At 29.1% G+C, this 8657-nt stretch overlaps 1 pseudogene; it reads right to left on the minus strand.

The window, feature by feature from the left end:
* LOC106466965 overlaps positions 1–8657 on the minus strand; it is a 79191-nt pseudogene that overhangs the window by 29313 nt on the left and 41221 nt on the right.

Below are 8657 nucleotides of genomic sequence, written 5' to 3' on the forward strand. Positions count from 1 at the left end.
GTAAATCTACATAAAAAAAACATCATCAAGGTAACAACAGGATTTTATACCACATTCTTAGGGTTAATCACATGATCATTGGAGTTTTGTTCATCTGTAAATCTACATAAAAAAAACATCATCAAGGTAACAACAGGATTTTATACCCCATTCTTAGGGTTAATCACATGATCATTGGAGTTTTGTTCATCTGTAAATCTACATAAAAAACATCATCAAGGTAACAACAGGATTTTATACCACATTCTTAGGGTTAATCACATGATCATTGAAGAAGGAAACACGTACAGTATTACCCATAACAACAAGATACAACAACAACAAAAAAATCCTAAATATAATTTCCTTTTTAAAAAATTAACATCGACATGAGATTATCGTTAATAGTTAAAAAAGATCAAGCGGAACATACTGTAATGATGGTCACCAGGATGAAGCCTTTCTGAACATTCTTTATCGATAGAAGTAGGTAGGGAATGATGAACAGAATCTAACGGACTGCCATTATTGCTACTCTTTCCTGAACCTAATGTAAAAAATAACAAACATATTAACAAACTCCACAACAAATGTAAGATTACTTCAAATAATGTGACTAAATTATCACATATGTGCAGAATAGGTAAATGTGAAGATTACAAGCTCATGTATTTAATAATATGAAATTCTCTCCATTCTGTCAAATATTCCAGTTCAAACTATGTATTTTTTTTAGCTGTACTATATACGATTAGAAGGTCCTAGCACTAAAACTGTAACAACTGAATCGAACTACTTGTACTTATATAACAGCACTATCATACAGATTGAAATTAAATGTTTCATATATATACATCTATACAGTTATTTCTATAAAACAAGAATGTAACTTATGATCTAATACAAACTCTAATGAGATATTAACACAAATTTCTATGAAAACTACAGCTAAGCACAGTGTATATTTTCACAATTTCAATATTTACACCATTATTTATACTAACAACAAAGTTCCATTACTTAATCCTTTAAAAATATTTTTTTCATATTTGCTCTTTAAACCAATATGCACAGGCTACGTCCACTGGACTTATTCTGTAATGGAGAAGGAATATGTTTATCTATACGAAATGTGCCAAGCTTTTAATAAAGTGTAAAAGTCTGTTGTATAAAAAAAACAAAAAACAGATGAGTTACAAGAGTATTTGTACACAAAAGATGTGATGATATTAGTCTGACGCAGACTCTCGACAAGTCGGACTGCAAAGTAATGTACATCATACAGTATGCATATTGTATTTTCATAATTTCCAGAACCTTCAAAATTCATATCTACAGTTTCTTTCAGCATTTCTATGCATTCTGCCTGGTATTTACTTTCATCTACATTGGAAAATCAGCAGTGTAGGATAATATGAACAGTTGGTAACTCTGACATCAAACACATAATACCATGTTGAATGGCATACTGTAAAAGGACACTAACTCTTACGTAGGGTTAAAACAGCAAAAATAAAACATTCTAATTTCTAAGACACTGAGACTTCATTAATATAAAACAAAGGAAGGAAAAGCTTATTTGAAAGTGTTACCTGTTGTCTCTTCTGGCCGGCCTGGTTCTGCTGAATGTTTGTAAAGATTCTCTCCACTTCCAAATGGACTACTTCCCTGAAAAAAAAAAACACATTTTTTACACTGTATAAAAAAATATATAAATGCTTCAAAACATTAAAAAAATTAGTATTTAAATCAAAAGAATTTTCTTTATGAAAAAAGTGTTGGAAGCACGTATATTTATAAGTTACTAAAAATAATAACAGAATCAAGAAAAACAATATAATAGACAAAAAAAAAAGGGTAAGGTTTTTTAAGATATAAATGAATGCTAATACAATAACTATAAATTTTGGATAGTTTTGTTCCTTGTTAAGCACAGGGCAACATTATGGGCTCTGTGCTGTATCGACTTAAGAGTATCTAAGCCTGATTTTCATTGTTATAAGTCAACAGATTAACTGCTTTGTCATCAGGGAGGCTTTTAATGTCTAGAAGATCCAGAGAAACAGTTCTAAATTGATTTTAAAGTGAAATATGATAACATTTCAGACTCTAGAATTATTAAAAGTCAGAACAAACAATGAGTTAAGATACAAAAAAAATTTTTCATATATATAAAAGTTAACCAAGGTAAACCCATTCATCACCACTGGGAAAACAAATGTAATAAAATCATAATTTCAGCAAGTCCACTATGAAATAATCACAAACAAATAACTTTATAATATTAACTAGTTTCAAGTTTAGATATAAAATCATATGGTAATATATTAAAAAAAAATAGATCACTTACCATATGCAACTTAACATGTCCCTAACTAATGACTATCTCCTTCAGGGGATTTTAATTCTTATTTCAAACAATTCCATTAACTTATGGAGAATTTATAATGAAAAAAATACTTACAGAAGTATCATTAGCACTAAATGTGCAAATAAATATCTACTATCACTATTTATGGTAAACTTAAGTGGAATGATTAGCAACGGACATACAATTAATATTTCTCTCAATATATACTTAAATACAAATAATGGTTATGGATTCTTTTTATCACTCCCCCTATATTTAATTAAAAGTCAAACAAACTGCAAAAAATAAAAAGTTTACGAGCATACCTGTGACAAAGAAACTGAAGCTGTGGTGCTGGTGTCCAGTCTCTGATCATCTGTCAATTCTCGAGCCCAGTAATGAGTATGAGCTATTTCAAGAACTTGAAAAGCACTGGCCATTCCACCAAGACCATCATTTGCATATGTTTGTTCAAGGCCTACTACCACCGCAAGAATGAGCTTCAGTATACCTTTCCACACCGCTCGAGAAATGCACTGTAATTATAAAAATGTTTTGAATCATCATCAATAAGTCTTCTGGGAGCATAATTCTTATTGAAGCCAGCTAATACAATGGTTTTAAAAATTCTTATTATCACAGTGAAAATCATTATTACTAAAAATGTATATAATTAGTCTGTTCACATTTTTCTTGAAGATATGTTCTTTATACACATGGACTGTGATGATGAATTAAATTCAGAAAGCCACTAAACTTAGACATATGCATTCCTGAACCCGAAAGGAATAACACAAGATACATAAAACCATTAATTTATAAATTTTGCACAATTATCACAACAGCTACTGATTCCCATTTCAGATGTAATCTCTATTTAGAAATAATACTTTACTCCTTTCTTACCTCACAAGTTGATAATTACTGAAAACAAAGAAATAGTCAAATTTTCCAACCCTTGAGAATTACCAACCTCAACATAGTCTTCATTTTAGCACAAGACACAACCAAGCAGCCTTTTATCATTTAAAAATATCTTACACTTAAGTACAAAACACAACCCCCCACTTTCCCCTAAAAGTAATCTCCATTTAGGGTACAAAACACAACCTCCCACTTTCCCCTAAAAGTAATCTCCATTTAGGGTACAAAACACAACCCCCATTTCTCCTAAAAATAATCTCCATTTTGGGTACAAAACACAACACCCCACTTTCCCCTGAAAGTAATCTCCATTTTGGGTACAAAACACAACACCCCACTTTCCCCTGAAAGTAATCTCCATTTAGGGTACAAAACACAACCCCCCACTTTCCCCTAAAAGTAATCTCCATTTAAGTAAAAAACACAACCCCCACTTTCCCCTAAAAGTAACCTCCATTTTGGGTACAAAACACAAGCCCCCACTTCTATGAAAAAAAATAATAAAATCATACATGGAAACTTTTTTTTACAAAAAAAACAGTGCCACCTATTGGTCGATTCTTACCTGGTGAACAATTATAATACTTAACTCTCTGTCTTTCATTCTTCTATTAATAAAATTATCCAACATAAAAATTAATGTGAGATAAGTTATTTTTAAAACTCATAAATGGGTATATTACTATAACTGGTAACCCTGCCATTTCTACTTACCATTTGTTTATTGTGTGTTTTATTATTACTAATTTTGTTATTATTATTTTACCATTTGTTTATTGTGTGTTTTATTATTACTAATTTTGTTATTATTTTATCATTTCTATATTGTGTGTTTTATTATTATTAATTTCATTATTATTATTTTTACCATTTGTTTATTATGTTTTATTATTATTATTATTTTTATTATAATTTTCCCATTTGTTTAGTGTTTTATTATTATTATTTTCATTATTATTATCATTTTCCCATTTCTATATTGTGTGTTTTATTATTATTATTTTACCATTTGTTTGTTATGTGTTTTATTATTATTAATTTTATTATTGTTATTTTACCATTTGTTTATTGTGCTTTATTATTATTATATTACCATTTGTTTATTATGTGTTTTATTATTATTAATTTTATTATTGTTATTTTACCATTTGTTCGTTATGTGTGTTTTATTATTATTAATTTCATTATTGTTATTTTACCATTTGTTTATTTTGCTACATTTCTAGTCTCAATTATGTCATGCAAAGTGAATTCTGCATGACTAACCTTGCACTTCTAGCAGTATCCTGTTTTCTGGAGTGATGTTATCATCACCTGTTAGTAAAACTGTAAAAGTCAAACTGCATTAAAATAACATGACAGCTAGTGTATGTGCAGAAGTTCAATGTCAACAATGTACAGGTTGCATGTTTTTTTTCACAAGTTTGGAAGTCAGGAGAGTTTTTTACAATGTTGTTGTTGAAGAATTTGTAAAGAAAGATCGTCGGCTCGATGTCATCTACAAATAATACGAGTTAACCTGTTCCCTGTATGTTTTTTTTTTTCTGGGGGTATATTACAGAAAGAAGTTATTACTGCATGACCTACTTAAACACTCCTTACACACCACTGCTAAAAATATTTTTTTTATTTTACAGTCTAAAATTTCATTGTATTCTTTATAACAAGTTAAACTCAACAAAACAAATATATCAATACTATAAGCTTACTAGGAATTTTAAGAAAATATATTAGGTTTTATTAAGATTAATGACTAACAAAGAAACAATTATAAAACTTACAACATCGGCAATGTGGTCATCAGGTCCAATCTTTTTGTCGAGAGTTTTGTTAAGACGAGAGACAACTAGATTTCTGTAACTTTCGTCTTCCATCAATTTTTTGAATCTGTTCAGTTTCAACCACCCAACTCCTTCTCCGTCCAGGACTCCATTTACAACATCCTTGAGGAACTGCTGGTTTTCACTAGAAGAATATCAGATATAACTATTACTGCACTATAGAAACAGTTGACTTATGACCAAGATTTACTTAAATACTTCTTCGGATCAAAATATAGTTTGTTGTTTCTTGGAAAACTATACTTGACGGATTATTTTACAAATGTAACCTTTTGGAATTCAAAGCACACCTCGCTTACTTTACATTAACGTATATACTAAGTTAAGTAGTATATCTCTTATACACAAAACTAACGTATATAATAATAAGTAGTATATCTCTTATACACAAAACTAACGTATATAATAAGTTAAGTAGTATATCTCTTATACACAAAACTAACGTATATAATAAGTTAAGTAGTATATCTCTTATACACAAAACTAACGTATATAATAAGTTAAGTAGTATATCTCTTATACACAAAACTAACGTATATAATAAGTTAAGTAGTATATCTTATACACAAAACTAACGTATATAATAAGTTAAGTAGTATATCTCTTATACACAAAATCCAAACCCTATGATTTCACCTAACAGTGGGCATGTTACATGCAAAAGAAAAACATAAATGAATGCCAATATTTCCATTCTTTCAAAATGAAATACACGTAAAACATGTACTCAAAATTTACAAACCATAATTTAGCTGTTTTAAACAAAAGTATAAAGAATGTATAACTTAAAATATTCTCAACTACATGTAAAACCTATTTAGTTTCAGCCAATCTAATGGTAAGCTTGTGTAACAGTGTAAGGCTGGAATTATCATTAACAGCAAGAAAAGTATATTTAGTTAGACATACTGATGACAAAGTTGATTATTAGTTACATAGCTTACACAGATAAGTTATTATACACACACACACACATATATATATACATTAACAAATATGTTGTGCATGCTACCAAAATTCACAAAAATTAAAATCTTTAGACTAAGCTTGTTACATAGAAACACTTATAGTAAATCCACAGCACCTGTGGGTGGTGCTACGAGCTTCCAAGTGCTGAAGTCGCTGAATCTCTTGCTGTTTTCGATGCTGGTTAGTACTATGTTTAATAAGGTTAGTTTTTTCCACCAGACCCTTGCGTCCTGTTATCGAGTTATAATTGGAAGGAAAGCAGTTAATGATTAGTTTTAAGTTTCATTACTCTGAGTTACATATATATTACCTTACACTTGAAAGAGAAAGACACCTGCATTAAACCGTTTCAACCTCTTCTAAGTTAGTATTTTTATTAAAATAATATTAAGTCACTTGTCATTAAAAACTACTTGTTACATCCAAACTATTCAAGGAGCACATTGGAATACTCAAGCTCATTACAGAAATAAATCTTCATGCCTTTTTTTTTAAGGAGTACGTTAGAAAGGAATGAAATTTGTAACTTTAGAGATGTTATTTCATTATACCATTGCAGCCTTAAAGTTAAAAAAAGTCAATTTTACAAATCTATAAGTTAAGCAGAAACATTAAATACATAATGTTTTCTCTTTGATTTAAAAACAAGTTTTTCTGTTTTTACAAAACAATTCTAAATACCACAAACTAAGCAAAGGATAATACGCTCCATATAAACAAATAATATTTATTTCAAGAATACATATCCACAAGTAATCCGCTTCTAATATTTACAAAATAGAATAAATAGTACAAAAGGAGATAAACAGACAATGTAATACAAACCTTTGGGAAATGGTCCAAACGGCTGAGTTCGTTCTTTGGTTCTGAGTGTTGATGACGTTCGACCACCTACAAGATTAGTTGAAATAAATAACATCATCAAAATTACAAATTTATTAATTACTTGATTTCAACAATTATATAATACATACATTTTCTGTGGGTTTGAAAGTCTTTAACAAAACGTTTTTTTTTCATGCAGTACAGAATTATTGTAGTAGAAATATTTTACATTCACCTAACAAGTTTCATAACACTGATATAGTAAGAATACATTTTAAAATCAAGTGAAATGTCTTTCTTTAACTGGATGAAATTAAACTTAAGTAGATTTAAACACATTACTTAAGAGGATATTTTTTTTTTACCAAAACAAATTTCTTAATTAACATACTAGGTCAGATTTTAATAAGTTAAAAATTAAATTATTAAACTATTTGACTAAAGAAATTATATCAAGCTCAGTTTATCTCATGAAATGTGAATTATTAAAAAAAACTTGAACAAAATAATAGATACCACACTTGTGATGGTTGGAATATGTACAGGTTGTTCAGTTTCTTTAAATCACACACAGTTTGTGCTCAACATAGAAACCAATATTTCATTGGTGGAACTGGTTTATTACCTTAATATTCTCATTGGTGGAACTGATTAATTACCTTAATATTCTCATTGGTGGAACTGGTTTATTACCTTAATATTCTCATTGGTGGAGCTGATCTATTACCTTAATATTCTCATTGGTGGAGCTGATTAATTACCTTAATATTCTCAATGGTGGAACTGGTTTATTACCTTAGTATTCTCATTGGTGGAACTGGTTTATTACCTTAGTATTCTCTGTATACTAAAATAAAGAATTCCAGATACCATTTATTTTTTGTTCTATAATATTTTCCACATTTCTACAATGTTAATTTTCTTTAGTATTCTTTGATATCTTAATAAGTACTGTTGGTTACCAAAGTTTGTTTTTATTTAGACATCCTGTTTATTGTTGAAACTGTGTACTATGATTAAGTTACTTTTGTTAGCCACACCCATCACAATCTTGATCACACTACAATGAAGTTACTTTTGTTAGCCACACCCATCACAATCTTGATCACACTATGATGAAGTTACTTTTGTTAGCCACACCCATCACAATTTTGATCATACTATGATGAAGTTACTTTTGTTAGCCACACCCATCACAATTTTGATCATACTATGATGAAGTTACTTTTGTTAGCCACACCCATCACAATCTTGATCATACTATGATGAAGTTACTTTTGTTAGCCACACCCATCACAATCTTGATGTAACATGAAACCACATTTATTTATCCTAAGTAGTTTAAACTCTTAACAGTATACATCTATTTATACTTACATTTTATTGTCCTTTGAACAGTGTCTAACTAATATTCAGGCCATTGTAAGTTGTAAATCAGTTGGTGAGCATGCAGCTCATGTTATGCATGAGCTACTCATAAGCATACCTCACAAAAAAGTCATTTATTTTACCTACTCTAACCTTAAATAACCTTAAAATTTTCCTAGTTTTACATTTTAGTTATTTTAATAATAATAAATAAAGCTTACACATGAAAAACAAGAAATAAAGTACTTATCTGGACTTTTTTTTTTCCCTGTTAACTGTTGATGACACCTAACTTTACTTTTTTATACTAATGGTAGTACTGCACTAAATATTTTTTTATTTAATTAAATAATGCACCAAAGAACACAGAATAATAACACGAAAAAAACAGACAATGACCC

Source organism: Limulus polyphemus, unplaced genomic scaffold (assembly GCF_000517525.1).
Source record: "Limulus polyphemus unplaced genomic scaffold, Limulus_polyphemus-2.1.2 Scaffold2441, whole genome shotgun sequence".
Classification (NCBI taxonomy): domain Eukaryota; kingdom Metazoa; phylum Arthropoda; class Merostomata; order Xiphosura; family Limulidae; genus Limulus; species Limulus polyphemus.